Genomic DNA, 20,624 nt, shown 5'->3' with positions numbered 1-20,624 from the left:
GGAGCATACTAGCCTGCCTATCGAGCTATATTGCGACAATAGTGCAGAAGTAGTCCAAACCAATGACCCAGGGTTCCATAGATGAACAAAATACACTAATAGGAAGTATCATGTTCTACATGATATTGTCCGGCAGGAAAATGTACTTGTGGCTAGAACATTGCATTGGAACACAACTTTGTTGATCCATTAACAAAGGTATCGTCGATCAATAGTTTTGATCAACACCTGGATAACATTGGAGTTAGATGCAATTTGAATTGGCTATGAGGGCAAGTGGGAGCTGTTGGGATTTATATGCCCTGGCATAGCAAATTCCTATCTGGATTATAGTGACATATGTTCCTGACATATCTGAAATATTTATGATTTATATAATTGGTGAATTCAATGTATTATGTTTCGATTCACTATGAAATTGATAGTGTCCCTGTGATTACGAGAAATATTTATATATATGTATGTGATGGCAATCAATGCATGATATATAAATAGTAATTATAAATTGTTCATAGTCGGTAATTATGGATGGACTCATAATTAATTAAGACTTGAACTGGATCCGCATTAGGTTGAGATATATTGCGAGAGCCGTCGTATGCAATTGCTCCCTATCACTGTCATAGCATTTGACTCTTAAGCATGAGAAAATTATAGACTCTTTTATTAATTAATAATTACTTTGATTTGTTCGGCGGATTCTTCGGGATCCTTAGACCGACACTTTGGGTAATTATGTAATTAATAGTTAGAGGGTTATATTTTCAATATTTGCATCATTGCTACTTGTATTTATTTTGTATTGATTATGGTTGATCACAAAGTAAATTCGAAGGCCTTCGTATGTTTTTAGACAAAATGATTTATTATATATTTATTTATTTAAATTATTATTTTTTGTCAAACAAATGTTTTATTGTGATCTAGCCAGAAATAATCAAAGGTACCAAAATAAATATATTAATTAAGTAGTCAGATTGATGGCTTTATTTATCCAATAACTAATTATGCATAGAGGGGTCAAAGTGCAATATTGACTTAGAGGTTATTTATTATTTAATTGGAGTTCAATTAATTTCTTTTAGTGGAGTAGAAATTAATTTATGAATTAATTTAATTGGGTCCATGGACCGGGGCAATCATTAATTCATTGTAGCCAATAAAATAATAGGCCCAATGGATTCTCACTCATAGCCCAACTTGATATTGGAATCATATTAGATTTGAGACATGTGAATTAGAGATTGAGAAGGATTAGTTGTTTCCTTTTCTTTACCTTTATGTTGCCTATAAATATACATGGTCTATGTATATTTTAGGGGTGATTTTGATAAGAAGAAAAAAGGAATAAATTTTCTCTCTCTAGAAAATTAGGGTTTATGTTCTCATCTAATGGAGGCTCCCACAAGCCTAGTTTTCCAAGGTCATTCATGGAGGCATATGAGTGATTCCTAAAGGCAAAACAATTACCAAGAAGATGGAGATCCAAAGAGAATGCATCTTGCTAAGGGATCTACAATAAGTGAGAACATTCACTTTAGAGGAGAGATCTAAGGTTTACTCAAACCTTGATGTAAGTATTCAATCTTTTAATTGAATGATACATCATGTTTTATTTTTGCATAAAACTTGTCTCTATGTAATGAATCAAGATCTATGAATTTAAATCCCTCAAAAAGTTTTTAAAACTAGCACGTTTCCCAACATCCTTAGCTTCAGAATCAAAGTTTGTACCTCTAGATATGAATGAACGCCTTCATTACCTACAATGTAACACTCTTTGCATAGTTGCCATCCACAAAAAAGCACACAAAAATATGAGCAGTAATGTGATTGTTGTAACACCCTCTTTACTGAATTTATTCTCTAAGCTCAATTTCTTCAAATCTCTCTCTACTATGATTGTTGCAACACCCTCGGCACATCTATTGAATCTTTCTCTCTCTTCAATTTTTATCCCTCGTCAATGGCTATCAATTTATTCCCAATGGATCAATCTTAAGCTCCAATGGACGTGTGTGTGTATAAAGAAATAAAGAGCAAAATTGCAAATGGGGGGTCTATTTATGGTTGCTAAGAATTAAGAGCAAGTTGCAAATGGTTTATATATATATATACCAAAACGTATGGATCAAAAACGTATGGATCAATACACCAAATAATATGGAATATGAATGGAAAACTACTAATAATAGAAAATGATGGAAAAAAGCACTAAATAATGGAATACACAAAAAGCAATAAAACATCACCATGTAAAGCACTAAAACATTACTATATATTCCACTATAAAATTATAAAACTAAAAGCAATAATTTAACTTTGAAAAGGAATATTTTCTTTATTTCACTTACACACTTAGAAATATAATACAAGGGAGAATAGAAAACTTAAAGATAAATTTAGGGTAAACAATGCCCCCTTTTATACATAAAACATCGGACTTGAAAATTAAACTTTGAAGTCCACATGGTGGTTGGATGGCGTGTGCTGAATTATTTGCAATCGAATGGTCCACCACTAGTTTCCATCTTCTTGTCATCTAGCGTAGTTATTCTTTAGACAAGAGAAAAATCATAATGATTTAAAGACTTCTGAAAAGTTCTTTGTTTTCTTCCTGTGGAATCAAAGCTTTTATAAAAAGTTCTTTGTATTCTTCTGTTGGCAAGATAGTTAAGAATCTTATTTTTTTAGGAGGTTTCATCCTATCTGCCATTAGAACTGTCAGGGAATCCCAACAATCTTCAGTGTTGGGCTCCACCTCTTGAACTGAATCATGATTAGGATCTTGAGCTTCTCTAGCCAAACAATGAAATTGATTTCCTTCTTGATTGGTAGTAGATGCCATTGAAGAATCATCTTTAATTTGAGATGATGAAGAACCAAATGAATTGACAAATTTGTTCTTCATGAAATCCATACAGTTCACCATTAAATCTGTTTCGGTGATTATTGGATTTTATTTCCTGATCATTTCTTTAATCAATTCAAAAGGGTTAAAAGTATCAGGGGCTGTTGGAAATTGAGCCAATGTCAATTTTGAAATGGCATCATGATATGCCAATGTTTTCTGTCTAATAATAGACAGAAGTTCCTGAACTGGTTGCTAGGTCATCCCAGACCACCATCTGTAGGACAAAGTCCTTTCTAGAACTGGTGGTTTTGCTGTATTGTAGCTACATTGAAAATCCCATTTCCATATACATGGAATTCCTAATTCTGCAAAAATATTATTTTCCTGCCCTCTAAATTGAGGATGAAATTGTTGCCATGGGAGGAATAATTGCCTCACTGATTCAGGGAGAACATCAAGATTTGGGCTAAAGATATTCCACCACTAAAGAATCCAATTTGGAAATTCAATCATAATTGATTTAGGGCATATCTTGAAGAACCAAGAATGCTTCTTTTAGAATTCTAATAAAAGAACGAATTCATCCATGCTGAAATATAATCCCAGTAATTGTAGCCATATCCGAAAGAAAGCTTCCGAGAGCTATTAGGATTTAAACCCAGTCAGAGGGCCTCATAATTCTCTTGAAAATAGCTTTGCTATAAACAAGATGACTTTCTTTTTTAGCAACATTTTGCTTTGTGTGAGTAATTTCCACAGAGGCAGTTTCTGTAAGCATGGCTTTATAGACATATCTATGTCGTCCTTCTGGAGCAGCATATTGCTGAGTGTGGAAATATTTGGATTTAATTTCCCATGGATCTGGCATCTATTGTCCATCCTGAGAATTCAGGATTAATACAGTTTGTTTATACCTTAAATTAGGTAGATAAGGAGTTTCTTCTTTAAGAACTTCCTTCATTGTTTTCTGTGCAGAACCCACCACTTTATTTGGTGTTTGAAGCAAATTAGATAAATGCTCCAATGCGGGATATTGCTCATCCTCAATCGACATCACCGCTTTAGCCTTTGTTTTACCACGACCTTGCCCTCGATTGGGCTGACTCATGAACCGTGTAAAAATTCACAAGTTTAAAAGTCAGGTAAAGAATTAGAAGTGCCTTTAATATACTCAATTGTAAAATCAAAAGCAGATAAATCAGCGTGCCATCCAGCAAATATCTGTTTGGAAGCTAAAGCCATTACATCTTTTTCCAGTACTTGTTTAGCAGCATTACAATCAATGCGTAACAAGAATTTCTGATTTAATAAATCATCTTGGAATTTATAAATACATTTAACTAAAGAAAGAATTTCTTTCCTAATAGTTGAATAATTTATTTGTACATTTTTCCAAGTTCCATAAATGAAACGAATTAACTCTTTTGTTCCTGTATTGGGATTCTTTTGTTTCAAAATACCATCATATCCAATATTTGATGCATCTGAAGAGAATATTGGATCTCATAAAGTCTGAATTATCATTATCTTCGTTATGTTGTGCGATAGAATAACCTATTTCAAAGATCTTCATTTTCATTTGAGGATCTTGTATTTGATCTATAAGATCTAATAAGGATTGTTGATGACTAGTCAAAACATTTAGACTAAGTCCATTCATCTCAACAATAACTTTATAATAATCTTGTTCAAGATGACAAGAGCATTCTAGATTACTATTCTCTTCAGATGTAATCAATATTGGATATGATGATATTCTTAAACAAAAGAATCCCCATACAGGAACAGAATAGTTAAGGCCTTGCTTGGATTGGCACTTTCAAAACAGTTTTCTTTTAGAGTGTCAAAAATTCAGAAAACCCATTTTTGTACTACTTGGTGCCTGTTTTTGAAAGAGAGTTTTTAGAAAACTGAGATAAGGGAGTATGAGTTTTTTGAAAACACACGGAGATGGGAAGGTCACTTAAAAAAAAAGACGCTAAATGGTTGTCGTTTAAAAGCTTCTCTCTCTAAGCCCAAACTGTACGTTCTCTCTCTAAACCTAAACCATACCTTCTTCATTCTCTCTCTCTCTCTCTCTCTCTCCTGTAAAACTCTAGCGCTTGCCGTCTTTCGTCCCATGTGGGTGAGTTTTTCTCTCAGGCTTCGGATTCGCCTTCAGGGAATGGAGCCCAATCTTTAGATCATCAAGTTCTCCCGATTTGGGTTTAAGGATTATGGCTTCTTCGAATTCATGGGTTCTTCATTGGTTGTGGCCGGATTCTTCTCTTTTATGCAGATCGGGTAGAACGATTGACTCAAGACAGATGTGATGCAATAGACAAAGGTGGTCGGATACGGGCTGAACTTCGCAAGTCTTTTCTTTCTTCAGTTCCTTCTAAAGTTGGGAGCCGATGTCAGAGGTTGCGATGCGAAGGGTTGCGACACTACCAAGATGATTGATGCGAGGTCAGGGAAAATTCAGTCATTGGTATGAATTCGAAGTACCGATGTGATGAATTAGAAGTAAAATTGCAGGAATTGTGCGACAGTAATTTAGGAAATTTTAGAAATTGTCCGATTGCAATTTAGGGCAAGGTTGCAATTAAAATTGTTATATTGCAGAACAACGATTACTACACCTACCTTTTTCTCTTCCAATTTACTTGATCATCAAGCTCCAAAAAGACATTACTGATTCTTCAAAGCTCGAATTCCACTTGGGTTTAGATAGAAATGGAGTTGGAATATCAATTGGGTTTAGGTATAAATGAATGCCTAATCTGGCTCAAATTGTGAATCGTAAGCGGCTTTGCCCATTGCAGGTCTAGTTGGAGGACATTATTGATTGTTTGGAGCTTGTGATTCCTTTGTTGTTCAATTTATCTATGGAAAAAAAATGGTTGTGATAACATAGTTAATGAAATGACAGTAGAGATCAGTGTTCAATTTATCTATGGGATGGAGCTATCTGGGCACTGCTTGCTCTTCCAATAATGTAAATTTGAGATGTCCACACTTTCTCTCACTAGTTTCTCTCTCTTGAAACATCGTAGGCACCTCTTTGCTTGAAATTCAACAATTCCAATCTCACTTGAATTACTCTTCAGCATCCTATCGAATTGAATACCCAAAACCCAATTTGTTGACTTCTTCGACTAGTGAATTGACAGTAGAGATCATTCATGCCAAAGTTATAAAAAACGGTTCTGTCCAACAGTTGCAAGTGGGGAACTATGTTTTGAGTCTGTATGTAAAATCCCAGAACTTGGGTCATGCACAAAAGGTGTTTGATGAAATTCCTGGTAGAGATGTTCGGTCTTGGACGATTCTTATTTTTGGTTTTACTCGAATTGGGTTATCTAAAATGGCATTGGATATCTTTACAAAGATGCAGATAGAAGCCATTAGTCCGAATCAGTTTACCTTCTCAAGTTCAAAAGTTTTTTTTTAGATAATTAAACAGTTTTTTTAGTTTTAGGTTTCTAAAAACTGTTTTGGAGTTTTTCTAACCAACTAGAATTTCAAACTCAGAAATCTGAAAACTGTTTTCAGTTTTCATTCTCTAAAAACTGTTTTTCAAAACTATTCTTTGAACTTCAATCCAAGCAGGGCCTAATTCGTTTCACTTCTGGAACTTGGAAAAATGTATAAATAAATTATTCAACTATTAAGAAAGAAATTCTTTCTTCAGTTAAATGTATTTATAAATTCCAAGATGATTTATTAAATCAGAATTTATTGTTACGCATTCATTGTAGTGCTACTAAACAAGTACTGGAAAAAGATTTAAAGAATTTAGCTTCCAAACAGATATTTGCTGGACGGCAAACTGATTTATCAACTTTTGATTTTACAATTGAGTATTATATTAAAGGCACTTCTAAATCTTTACCTGACTTTTTAACTCGTGAAATTTTACAGGGTTCATGAGTTAGCCCAATCGAGGGCAAAGCCGTGGTAAACAAAGGCTAAAGCAATGATGTCGCTTGAGGATGAGCAATATCCTGCATTGGAGCATTTATCTGATTTGCTCCGAACACCAAATAAAGTGGTGGGTTCTGCATAGAAAACAATGAAGGAAGTTCTTAAAGAAGAAACTCCTTATCTGCCTAATTTAAGGTATAAACAAACTGTATTAATCCTGAATTCTCAGGATGGACAATAGATGCCAGATCCATGAGAAATTAAATCCAAATATTTCCACACTCAGCAATATGCTGCTCTAGAAGGACGACATAGATATGTCTATGAAGCCATGCTTACAGAAACTGCCTCTGTGGAAATTACTCACACAAAGCAAAATGTTGCTAAAAAAGAAAGTCCTCTTGTTTATAGCACAACTATTTTCAAGAGAATTATGAGGCCCTCTGACTGGGTTTAAATCCTAATAGCTCTCGGAAGCTTTCTTTCGGATACGGCTAAAATTACTGGGATTATATTTCAGCATGGACGAATTCATTCTTTTATCAGAATTATAAAAAGAAGCATTCTTGATTCTTCAAGATATGCCCTCAATCAATTAAGATTGAATTTCCAAATTGGATTCTTCAATGGTGGAATATCTTTGGCCCAAATCTTAATGTTCTCCCTGAATCAGTGAGGCAATTATTCCTTCCATGGCAACAATTTCATCCTCAATTTAGAGGACACGAAAATATTTCTGTAGGGAAATCTATCCTATTATTTTTTGCAAAATTTAGAATTCCATGGATATGGAAATGGGATTTTCAATGTAGTTACATTACAACAAAGCTACCCGTTCTAGAAAAGACTTTCTCCGACAGATGGTGGTTTGGGATGACCCAGCAACCAGTTCAGGAACTTCTGTCTATTATTAGACAAAAAACTTTGGCATATCATGATGCCATTCCAAAATTGACATTGGCGTAATTTCCAACAGCCCCTGATACTTTTAACCCTTTTGAATTGATTAAAGAAATGATCAAGAAACAAAATCCAATAATCACTGAAACATATTTAATGGTGAAATGTATGGATTTCATGAAGAACAAATTTGTCAATTCATTTGGTTTTTCATCATCTCAAATTAAAGAAAATTCTTCAATGGCATCTACTACCAACCAAGAAGGAAATCAATTCCATTGTTTAGCTAGAGAAGCTCCAGATCCTAATCAGGATTTAAATCAAGAGGTGGAGCCCAACACTGACGATTATTGGGACTCCCTGACAGTTCTAATGGCAGATAGGATGAAACCTCCTAAAAAATAAGATTCTTAACTATCTTGCCGACAGAAGAATAGAAAGAACTTTTTATAAAAACTTTGATTCCACAGGAAGAAGACAGAGAACTTTTCAGAAGTCTTTAAATCATTATGATTTTTCTCTTGTCAGAAGAATAGCTATGCTAGATGATAAGAAGACAGAAACTAGTGGTGGACCATTCGACTGCAAAAAATTCAGCACACGCCATCCAACCACTATGCGGACTTCAAAGTTTAATTTTCAAGAACGATGTTTTATGTATAAAAGGGGCAAAGGGGGCATTGTTTACCCTCGATGTATCTTTGAGTTTTCTATTCTCTTGTATTATATTTCTAAGTGTGTACTTTTGCTTGGAAGAGGAATAAAGAAAATTTTTCTATAAGTCCTTTTCAAAGTTAAATTATTGCTTTTAGTGTTATAATTTTATAGTGGAATAAATAGTAATGTTTTAGTACTTTATCTTTAGTGCTTTACATAGTGATGTTTTAGTATTTTTTGTGTATTCCATTATTTAGTACTTTTTTCCATCATTTTCCATTATAAGTAGTTTTCTATTCATATTCCATATTATTTGGTGTATTGATCCATAGGTTTTCGTATCAGAGCCATGATGGCTTAAATACATATTGTTAATGCTTTTAGGTTCTGGTAGTATGAATATTATGGTAATTATGTAGAGAATAATGATATTCTTATTCTGTTAATATCCTGTTTAAATCTGATGATATTATGGGTCGTCCAAAAGTCACGTTGGAATATTAAGACCAACTTTTGCATTAAATTGCTCCATAGGTCAATGATTCCAGTAAACCATTGACAGAAGAGTAATATCATCACTCCTAAGCAAAACAAAGACTGAATAATAAATAAATCACTATTCATTAGATAATACTATAATAATTATACTATTTAGATGCATTTTGGCTTGCTTTCAGGCGAATGTGGCCAAGAGTGTGCTTGTCCCGGTCGGGAATGTACAGGACATCTCTTCTTTAGCTGCAGTTCTTGGGTGCAAGGTGAGCTCCTTTCCTATCCCTTACTTGGGATTGCCCTTAGGGGTTTCTTCTAGGTTAGTGGAGAGTTGGGATTCTGTGCTTGACAGGTATGCAAAGAGGTTGGCAGGTTGGAAGGAGCAATATTTATCTAAGGGGGGTAAAGTCACTCATATCAAGAGCACTTTATCAAGCCTTCCCACTTATTTTCTTTCTTTGTTCCAAATTCCATGCTCCGTTGCTGTTAGAATTGAACAAATTCAAAGGAATTTCCTTTGGGGAGGAAGGGGAGATGAGTTCAAGTATCATCTTGTTAAATGAGAGCAAGTTTGCAAGCCTATAAAATTGGGGGGTCTCAGTATTAGACGAGTGATTCCTTTTAATCGAGCGCTTCTGTGCAAGTGGTTGTGGAGATTTGGGAAGGAAAGACATCGTCCTTGGCGTAGATTAGTATCTTGCAGGTATGGGGAAGATGTTGGCGGATGGACTACACGTCCAGTTTCTATTGCGGGAGGAGTTGGGGCTTGGAAATCCATTCGGAAAGGATGGGATGCCTTTTCCTCTCATATCAGATTCAAGGTTCGTGATAGTAGTTGCGTTCATTTTTGGGAAGATCTTTGGTGTGGGAACCAGCCTTTATGTCGTACATTTCCCAGATTATATGGTATTGCAGTTGATAAACATGCCATAGTAGCCAATTGTTATCAGCTTGATAATGGTGGGATTACGTGGAATGTTCATTTTCGGCGTTCATTTTAGGATTGGGAGTTGAAAGAGGTGACCATTTTCTTGGCTCAATTATATCGGCAAGAAGGAATTGGAAGGGGTTATGACAATTTGATTTGGATTCCCTCCCCTTACGATTTGGCATGTGTTGGGTAATGCCTCGCTCTACTAAGGAGTTGATTCATGCTTGGAGAGGTTGTCGTGTGAGTAGGAGTATTCGTGCTTATTGGAGATCTGTTTCACATTATATATGGTGGTGCATCTAGAAGGAGCGAAATACTAGAATGTTTGAAGGGAAGGAGTCGTCTACAACGACTCTAAAACTTTTTATTCTTCGTTCTCTTTTTAGTTATGTGAACAAAAGTTTGTACTCCTCTTCTGTTGATTTAATTTCTTTTTTGGATTCTTTGGGGCCTTAGACCCCGGTTTCTTTTATGTCTACGGGACGCGTTCCCCTATTGAACGCCTTTTTTTTAATTTATTATTGCTTATCAAAAAAAAAAAAAAATACTATTTAGTCCTTAAGCATTAACAATATTTTAACATTCATGTTAAATCCTTCTTCTTCCAACATGGAATTACAGGATTCTGAATTAATTAAAAATTCAGAATTAATTGAATATGAAAATGTTCAAAATAAATTGAACAAATAGACTATTCCTCCTATAAGTGCTAATAGCATTTATAAGATTGGACTGTATATATTTATAGAAAGAGATAGAGCGAGAAAGAGAGAAATGAAGAACAAAGTTACAAATTTACCTGTTGCTTTGGTTGCTGGGTTCATTCCCATCAATTCCTTTGTAATATATGTATATATATATAGTACATATATTACAAAGGAATAAAATAATTACTTAGTTTATACACAAAATATATTGTAAAGATTCTCAACAATATATATATATATATATATATATATATATTGTTTACTAGTTTATAAATTTGGAGAGAGAAGGGGTGGTGGCATGTGGACTGAGAGAATGGTTCGCCATGGAAGAGACAAAGAAAGGGGCGGTGGTGGAGATGGGTGGGTAGGTGAAGAATGGTATTTTTTTTCCAGAAAAGAAGATATTTTATTGTAATTTAATGTCTATCATGAGGTTAATAACGCCTTTTCAACTGAGTTGGTGGCCATTTTGGTCAGATCATACATTTTATTTGGATAGAGTGGGTATTTGTAACAAGTGACTAAACCTCTCGAGAACACGGTGCAAGATTTTTGACAAGTTTCATCTGAGTGTAATAGGCAAAACCTCAGGGGAGGTTAGTGTATTTAACCCTATATATAGTCTTCTATATATATATATATATATATAAGATATTTGTTTCCTATTACTACTGTTAGGGATATTAACTCCTCCAACCCACTCAAGGTCGGGTGTTGTTGAGAGTTAAATCACTCATTCATCATACACGACGAAAGCATCATCATTACATCATCACACAAGCAAATGTGGAGATAACAATCATACACATCCACGCATAACATAATATTTTATATGGTTGACCCAACTCTAAAGCTACGTCCATGGAGAGAGAAATTATTATGTATCAAAGAAGAGAAAAAAAAAATCCAGATGCCAAAACCCCACGCACTCTCACTCGTCTCACTCTTGAGGCTATATCTTTACACTAGGGAAATTACATATACTCTCCCCTCTCCTCACAATACTTTCCTTTAAACCCCTTACATCTCTCCCCTCTCTCTACCTTAATCTCTCACACCATCTTTATTTATAGTCTTCAAACCCGTTCCTTGTTGGACAAGAATTCCCCAAGTTGCTTACAAGGAGTTACCATATCAATTATAAATTCCTTAACTGATTTTCACCTCAATTGGACTGGTCCATCTTCTCTAGAACACTGCATACACACCGAATTCGAGCCACAAAACCTAACAATTTCCACCTTTGCTCAAAATTTGTCTTCATGTGCTCCTCTATAGCTCCACCTCAACTAATAATCCCTTCATCCTCAAACAAAAAACTATTCTCTCTTTCCTTCTTCCTTCCTTTTCCATCAACAAGCTCACCATTGGTGTTCAATTACCCACGCATGGCAACCCACCAATCTATCAACTCATCCTCATCAATTGTTTTTTTAGCTCAAAGTAACAAACCTCCCTTCTTCATACCATCACATTCGCCCCATCTTGAGAATTAGCACCCACTTTTTGGCTTGTCCCCAAAATTTGTTCCTAATGGGATTTACACCATCACCATGCCTTCGTGTCATTATCAACTCTGATTGAATCTCCATAGCACCTCATGATCAACCTCCTACTCTGACAAAATTCACACCAACCTTCTGCTCTAATCTTCGGGACCAACCATAGGCTCTGACACCAATTATTAGGGATATTAACTCCCTCCAACCCACTCAACGGGTAAATCCCTCCTTAATCGGCTCTTTTGCTCATGGGTGGTGTTGTTGTTCAAAGTTAAATCCCTCCTTCATCACATACAGCGAAAGCAACATCATTCAATAAGCATATATGGAGATAACAATCATACATATCCACATATAACACAATATTTAACATGATTCACCCAACTCTAGGGCTATGTCCATGGAGAAAGAGATTTCACTATTATGTATCAAGGAAGAGAATATAAAACCAAATTTCAAAACCTCACTCACTCTCACTCATCACGCTCATGAAGCTACATCTTTACACTGGAGAATTATATATACTCTCCCCTTTCCTCATAATACTCACACTTAAACACCTTACATCATTTCCCTCTCTCTACCTTAATCTCTCACATCATCTTTATTTATAGTCTTCAAACTCATTCATTGTTAGGATAAGAATTCTCTAACTTGCCTACAAAGAGTTACCATATCAGTTACAATTGGAGTAGTCCAAATAACTTGGACTGGTCCATCTTCTCCAAAACACTGCATACACACCGAATTCGAACCACAAAACCCAACAATTTCCACCTTGGCTTGAAATTCATCTTCACGCGACTGAAGATCTCTCCACCTCAAAAAAAAAAAAAAAAAAAAAAAAACTCTTTTCTTTCCTTCTTCCTTCCTTTTCCATTAACAACCTCACCATTGGTGTTCAATTTGGTCACGCATGGCAACCCACCAATCTATCAACTCATCCTCCTCAATTGTTTTTTTATCTCAAAGCAACAAACCTTTTCTTCGTATTATCACCTTCGCCCCATCTTGAGAACTAGCACCTACTCTTTGGCTTGTCCCCAAAATTTATTCCTCATGGGCTTCACACCATCATGATACCTTTGTGTCATTCTCCATAGAACCTCACAATCAACTTCCTGCTCTGACAAAATTCACACCAACCTTTTGGTCTAATCTTCAAGACCAACCATGGGCTCTGACCCACCATCTGCTCTGATACCAGCTGTTAGGGATATTAACTCCCTTCAACCCACTCCTCCAACTCACTTAACGGTCAGCTGTTGTTAAGAGTTAAATCCCTCATTAATTACATACAACGGAAGCATCATCATCGCTTCATCATACAAGCATATATGGAGATAACAATCATACGCATTCACGCATAACATAATATTTTATATGGTTCACCCAACTCTGAGGCTACATTCGTGGAGAGAGAGATTTCACTATTATATATCAAAGAAGGGAATATAAAACTATATGTTAAAACCCAACCAATTAACCCAAGTAAAAAAAATTACTCCAATTGGACTAGTCCAAATAACTTGGACGAGTCCATCTTCAATTTTCACCTCAATTGGACTTGGCCGAATAACTTAGACTAGTCCATCTTCTCCAGAACACTACATACATACCGAAGTCGAGCCACAAAATCCAACAACTATTACTATCTAAGAGAGAAAAAAGGCCTTGGTATGCACAAAGGGCAATTTTACCTTTATATTATATTCAAATATGGTCAAATATGTCATTTCCGGTTCAAAGCAAAGGGTACTATAGACTTTATACACGTTTGAAAGTTAGAAATGGGATTACAATTGTTTTTTTTTTTTTTTTTTTTTTTGTTGACATCATCTTTCATAGCTGTTGACCAACGGTCAACAGTCATATGAGGCATTTTAAAAAAATTATGCTAATCATCTTGATAATAGGAGACTGGTTTGGGATGTTCGATTCAGGCGTGCCTTTCAGGATTGGGAGATTGATGAGGCAATTCGTCTCTTGGAGTTGTTATATCGCCAGAGGATTGTGGTGGAGGATTCGGATTGTTGGTCTTGGGTCGCAAACTCCAAGGGGCATTTTGAGGTAAGGTCTTTCTTCAAGTGCCTCTCTTTTGATCCTGGAATTTGTTTTACTTGGAAGTCTGTTTGGCGTTGTAAGGCTCCTCTTAAAGTGGCTTTCTTTGTGTGGACTTCAGTTCTGGGTAGAATCTTAACCCAGGATAATTTGAGAAGGAGAAGCCAGGTGGTGGTCAATCGTTGTTATATGTGTCTTCGTGATGAGGAATCTGTGGATCACCTTCTTATTCATTGTTCTTTGGCTAGAGTGTTTTGGGATTTGATGCTTGGCTTATTTGGGTTTTATTGGGTTATGCCAGGATCTACCAGAGAGTTGATTGAGATGTGGAGAGGTTGCCATGTGGGGGCTCTCAGTCAGGACGCGTGGAGAGCTACGCTGCTTTGTGTGTGGTGGTGTATTTGGCTTGAAAGGAATAGGAGATATTTTGAAGGAAGGGCGGTGTCGATTTCGGTGCTTAAATTCTCGATTATTTCCACTCTTTTTTGTTGGGTTTCAGGGAGAGATCATAAATCGTTGGAGGAAATTGTTAATTTTTTAGCCTCTTTGAAAGCTTGAGACCTTTGTGCTACTTTGTATTTCCTTGGGATTCGCTCCCCTCTTGAGCGTCTTTTAATAATATTCTTTTATTTATCAAAAAAAAAAAAAAAATTATGCTAATCCAGATGAGAACTTGAAACTCAGTGATAATAAAGAATGAGCATCTTGGATGCAGATTGCACTAAGTAATTCACATTTTTTCTGTGTGTGTTTTCAACTGTGTTTACCTTGACTCTCCATAATTGGCGGTAGTGTCCATGTCGACACGACATGACACAGACACGGACACGGACACAGACACGAGACTCGTGTCGGACTCATGTCGGACACTTTATTTTTGAATCGGAGACTTTACGAAACTCCCTAGTTCTCTGGTTTGAAGTCCTGGTTATCTCTGGTTTGAAGTTTACAAAGGTTGAAGACAGATTTGTGGAAGATAGGGAAATTTGTGCCTTAATTTTTTATTCATATAATATATGTATATACATTTTTTAAAACTCCCGTGCTCACTGTTTTTTAGGCTAGGATCATCATTACAATATTATATTATTATAAGTATATTACAGTTGTGGGTATCAGTCATTATAATACTATTGTGGGGGCAAAAATCTCCCCTTCCAATTAAGACAAGACACATCAGCACATAAGGGGACCACTACAAATACTGAGACTATTCAACCTTCAAATTGGGCCTCTACAAGAAGCTTGGGCCAGGTTAACTAAGCATAATGGGCTGAACTTATTAAGAAGGCCCGAGATGATAAAATCCCAAGCCCAATTACGAATATGTTACTAAACCCATTTTTAGTAACAGTTCTATTAGAAGAAGAATTATAATCTATGGAAACCAAATAAAGTAAATCCTTGTTATAAAGAAAATATGATGTAATTCAGATTCTTAAGGGACAAGCAATACAAGTCCTAAAAGGAATCGATTATGGTTTTTCTTATATAAAAAGGGCTCAGGACCCTCAATAGAGGACACGCAGAAAAAAGGGCAAAACCCCCAAAAATAGAGATCCAATTCTCATTGTCAGAACTACGTTCCAACCTGATTCCCACGCTCCATGCGAGATACGTAGGCAATCTAGGTAATCCTAGGTTCAGTCATATCATCAAAATCCCCCATCATCTCAATAGAATTTCTCTAATTTATTGTTTGTTCTAAATTTTTATTTTGGGTGTAATAATTGTAAAGAATTCGTTGACTTGTCAAAGTCGAACGAATTTTTGCACTTACACTTTGGCACCGTCTGTGGGAAACGTATAGAAATATACCCCCATAAGTGATTAGTTATCTAGCTCAGATCAAGCAACATGATGTATGGGATTTGAACCTATCCCTTTCCAACCACCACCACACATCGATGGCTGAAGGATCTACATGCTCCTCACGCAGAGATCCGACCGGTGGGATTTTTAGACGATCTAACCCGCACCACGGGTATTCCAGTGTACTCAAGTCTTTTCAGACCCAACGTGGTGATGGGTCTCTAATCAGATAAGTTTTCCAACCTGACTTTTGCAGTTAAATCTTTATTAAAAATTGTATATATATATATATATATATATATATATATCAATATTATATATGTATATATCAATATATATATTTTCACACATTATGCAAACAATACGTTTTTCATGTTTATTCGAAAAACATAATCTATCCATACCATGAAATACTATAGCTGAACCTGAAAAGAGAAATTTCCCCCATGAGTGATGGGTCATTGAATTTTGCATAAGAAGAGATGCAATCAAAGGGTGGCAGCATCAGAAAACACAAGGTGATCAACATTTGTATATGCTCCGGCAGCTCCAACTCTAGCTCGACCACTTTGGCAAGTTAGCGATTGTTATAATGCATTCACGAATTCCAGTGACGTGACTTCAAATTAAAAATTACAAGCCTAGCAACATGATGAAGCTAGTGTTCCTCACACGACCAGATCCCTCTGCGAAACAATCTGAGGCGTTCAAATGGATTTTCAAAAAACCAACTCCGATGCGTTTGTGTTGCACCCGTTAGACAAACAGATGGGGTTAAAACCCATCTTTTCAAAACACCAAGGCATAATGTAGCTCCGTCTGGCCGTTGCTGGGACTACAGTCCTCTCAATTATGCTATTCCTTCCCTCTGGCCCATCCAGATTCGTCAACATCACGGATCTAAAAGGTGGCAAAGTCGGCTTTGGAGTCGAAGACATTAATGGCAAGCTCGATGCCGTTTTCTTCAAATTAGTTCATGAGATTCCGTGCAACATCTCTATTATCCAGATCGGCAAGATCTTGTTGTCGCCGGAGGCTGAAGCTCCTTCTCTCGGCCCAAGCACAATGAATCTGACGCTTCTTATGTCTGCTCACAGCTGCAAAGTCTTCGCCGATACTTTGCTAGCTTCCGATGCTGAAAATACGTACAAGGACAATGTCAATGGTGGATTGACGATGTTTTGTCCCACGGACAATGCTTTCAAGAACTTCTTGTCGAAGAACAAGAACTTGACCGCAACGGGGAAGCAGGCTCTACTGGAGTATTACGGTGTTTGGGTGTATCAATCTTGTCAATGTTGAAGTCTAACAATGGTCCCATGAACACTCTGGCCACCGACGAAGCTAGAAAGTACGACTTCACGGTTTAGAACGACATTGAAGTTGTGATCTTGAAGACGAAGATTGTTACAGCAGAAATAACAGGGACTATAATTGACGCACTGCCATTGGCGATTTTCTCAATCGGCAAGGTTTTGATACTGTTCAAGGCTGCTCTGACACCAGCATCGGTACTAGGGGAGGAGGTGGAAGCTTCAAAGCCGTCGAAGAAAGCGCTAGTCCAGGCGGCGGATTCTCCTGCAAGTTCTCCGGCGGATTCTCCTGAAGAAGATCCGGTGGATCAAACGGTTGATGAGAACGGTGCAGTTGGATAGATTTGTTACGGCCTCTTTAAGTTCGTGGTTGGTGTTTTTACTGATCTCTCTACTACTCAAAAACTAATCGAATATCACTTAAGCTCCATTAGCAAAATCACCAAATTGAGATTCCCAGATTACCAATACATTTGGGTTTTCCATTGAATAACCCAATTCAAATCCAGCAACACCGAATTCTGAAAGAGAGCTGGAAGGGAAAGAAACTAGTACTCGTAGTAGAAGCGAACCTTCGCTTTCTGGTCTAGTAATTCCAGCAATGGACTCTCATACTAAAAGCATACTTTTTCTTCAATTATTATTGTTTTCATCATGGTCATCATTCTGGTTTCAATTTCAGACCAGACCTAGCTTTGAAGTTCCACTTTTCAACGATTATCCTCTGTCAATCGGCTTCTTTTTATCTTCAATGTGCTGGATGATAGTCAAGTTCAGAGGATTTATTGCTTGGAATTTCACAAACTCCTGGCGATTATATGGTTACAAGTTCTAGAATTTGAGCTAGAGTGTGAAGCAAGTTTTTGGCTCTAGCATGGCCAAGAAAGTTCTTGCACACAAGAGACATGTTGGTGGGTTGGCAGCTCTTCGAAATAGTTTGGAGCTGCCAGCGGAGTCATCGCAGGACTATTATTTTATTACAAAGAGTGCACCGGAGAATAAACATTCTACATCACAAAGAATTGGAGTGTAGAGATGAGCAAATGACTGTCACTACCGGCCAAGCCCACCGGTGCACCGCTGAGAGTTCACAGCCGCTTTCTCATGATCGGACTGGAGTTCATCCCAGCCGAACCACCTGTCTGCACTCTGCACCACTGCCTCCATCATTGCTGGCCGTAAGTCCTCCCCAAGCTTGCGGATCTGTCTCGCCGGTGGTGTTCATCTCACCAGCCGTCCATCTCTGCAGCGAGCTTGCCGGCCATTTCATCCTCGCCATGCCGTCGCCCACAGGCGGAACAGCCCGCCATCCACCACATCTGAGCTTCTCCTTGCTCCCCTCCTCTGTTGATTGTTACCTTCATCAGTTTTATATATGTATGTATATATATATATATATATATATATATATATATATATATATATAAACTAATAGCCACTGTTTGGATGTAAGGGTAAAGCTATCACAATTTTGAATTAGTCCAGAATTAAACCCGCTTTGTAACCTCATTTGAAAACTGGTTCTGTGGTAACCCAGTACTCAAATTAGGGACTCATTTTGGAGCATTCAAAGCTTGAATATGCTCATTGGAGTGCACGTGGAACAAACGACAAACGATAGCTTTGTCTTCCAAGTAAGTACCTCAAAATTTGGTCCATTACTTGAAGTCTTAAACATGTTACATGCATCAAATGATTCCAACTGAACTTTAAATATTTTTAGAGTTGACATATGCTTAACGACAAAATACTTATTGTTGATTGGAATTTCTATTTATATATTCGATTGTGATATATAATAGTACCTAAAATTCTTTCTTATCATCAATCAATTGGTATATGTTGCATGTAATTCTTTTACATGCTTCTGTTAACTTTGTTTACAAATAATTCTGTATTCGCTCCATGTTCATATTTGGGTTTGATTTAGTCGCATTGCAATAAAGATCGATCCCCAAGTGAAGTGGTAAATAGCCCAACTATGCAGCTAAAAATGATGTCAGAGCGTCAAAAAAAAAAAAAATGGGGCAAGCCTAACCACAAAAAGTCTCGGACCTCAAGAGTCCATAGGTACCAAAAAACAAAAGTTCCTCTAAGGCACGACGAGCTGCAAAGAGAAATAAAATTCATTTTCGGGCCTTAAGAGTCCGGGGACTTCAAATTTCCTCTAAGGCACAACGACCTGCTGAGGAAGAAAATTCATCTTCGGACCTCAAGAGTCCGAGGACTTCAAGTTTCCTCTAAGGCACAACGAGCTGTCGAGGAAGAAAATTCATCTTCGGACCTCAAGAGTCCGAGGACTTCAGTTTCCTCTAAGGCACAACGAGCTGCCGAGGAAGAAAATTCATCTTTGGACCTCAAGAGTCCGAAGACTTCAAGTTTCCTCTAAGGCATAAAGAATGCCGATGAATAAAATTACATGAAAATTACCTCAAACTCAAATAAGTCGAAGGTTAAAATTTTCATGTAAGCTCCTTAAAGGCAACATAAAAATGAGACATTTTTCTTTCCTTCATGGGGGCAATACCTTCCATAATGGGGGCAATATAAGCAGCCCTGAAGCATACCTTCCATAATGGGGGCAATATAGGCAACCCTGAAGAGATATTAAGAAAAGAAAATATATTCTCTCTTTTTTAAGCCCAGACTATCTAGCCTAAATACAGTTCCTCTCTAGCTCATAACCAAGGAACTTCCTACCTCGGACCTCAAGAGTCTGATACAATACAGTTCCTCTCAGGCTCATAGCCGAGGAACTTACTACCTCGGACCTCAAGAGTCCGGTACATTACAATTCCTCTCAGGCTCATAGCCGAGGAACTTACTACCTCGGACCTCAAGAGTCCGATACAATACAGTTCCTCTCAGGCTCATGGCCAAGGAACTACATGCCCTCGGACCTCAAGAGTCCGGTACATTACAGTTCCTCTTAGGCTCATGGCCGAGGAACTACATGACCCGGACCTCAAGAGTCCGGTATAATACAGTTCCTCTCAGGCTCATGGCCAAGGAACTACATGCCCTCGGACCTCAAGAGTCTAGTACAATACAGTTCCTCTCAGTCTCATGGTCGAGGAACTACATGACCTCGGAACTCTTCGCCATCAGCCTGAGAGGAACTAAGTTCGATCGATCGAAAAAAGTTGGATCGATCGAAAATAAGTTGGATCGATCGAACTGGACATGCTGGCAGCAAGCTGTCACTTTTTCCGTGCGCGCCCAAAAGTTCACCTACCAAAAAGTTGCGGGATTAGATATTTTTGGGCATATATTCTAGACTTAGTGACTAAGAAAAGGACCTTCTATATAAAGGGAAGCAACCCATTTGTAAAAGAGGATTCTTTAGGCTTTTTATCATTTTTATTTTCTACATTATAATTTTTATTTCTCTAAAAAAGTTAGAGATTAGGGTTAGAAGAAAAGAGAGAAGTGGAGGCACATCTCAAGAACACATCTCTAAATCTACTATCTCTCCATCTCTAGAGCTTC

General features: G+C 37.1%; 1 protein-coding gene and 1 pseudogene across 3 annotated transcripts in view; one reads left to right on the top strand and one right to left on the bottom strand.

Moving 5' to 3' along the window:
• The window catches only part of LOC132295946 (endo-1,3;1,4-beta-D-glucanase-like), a 51,671-nt gene that overhangs the window by 11,677 nt on the left and 19,370 nt on the right, over nucleotides 1-20,624 (bottom strand). The gene's annotated exons all lie outside the window — the stretch shown is intronic.
• On the top strand, nucleotides 16,675-17,477 carry LOC132273648 (fasciclin-like arabinogalactan protein 1; annotated as a pseudogene).

This window comes from Cornus florida, unplaced genomic scaffold, assembly GCF_030987335.1.
Source record: "Cornus florida cultivar Cherokee Brave unplaced genomic scaffold, ASM3098733v1 CherokeeBrave_3.0.0_Hap2_Chr01, whole genome shotgun sequence".
NCBI classification, from domain to species: domain Eukaryota; kingdom Viridiplantae; phylum Streptophyta; class Magnoliopsida; order Cornales; family Cornaceae; genus Cornus; species Cornus florida.
The sequence above is the reverse complement of the archived record's forward strand: the minus strand, read 5'-3'. Positions and strand labels throughout refer to the sequence as shown.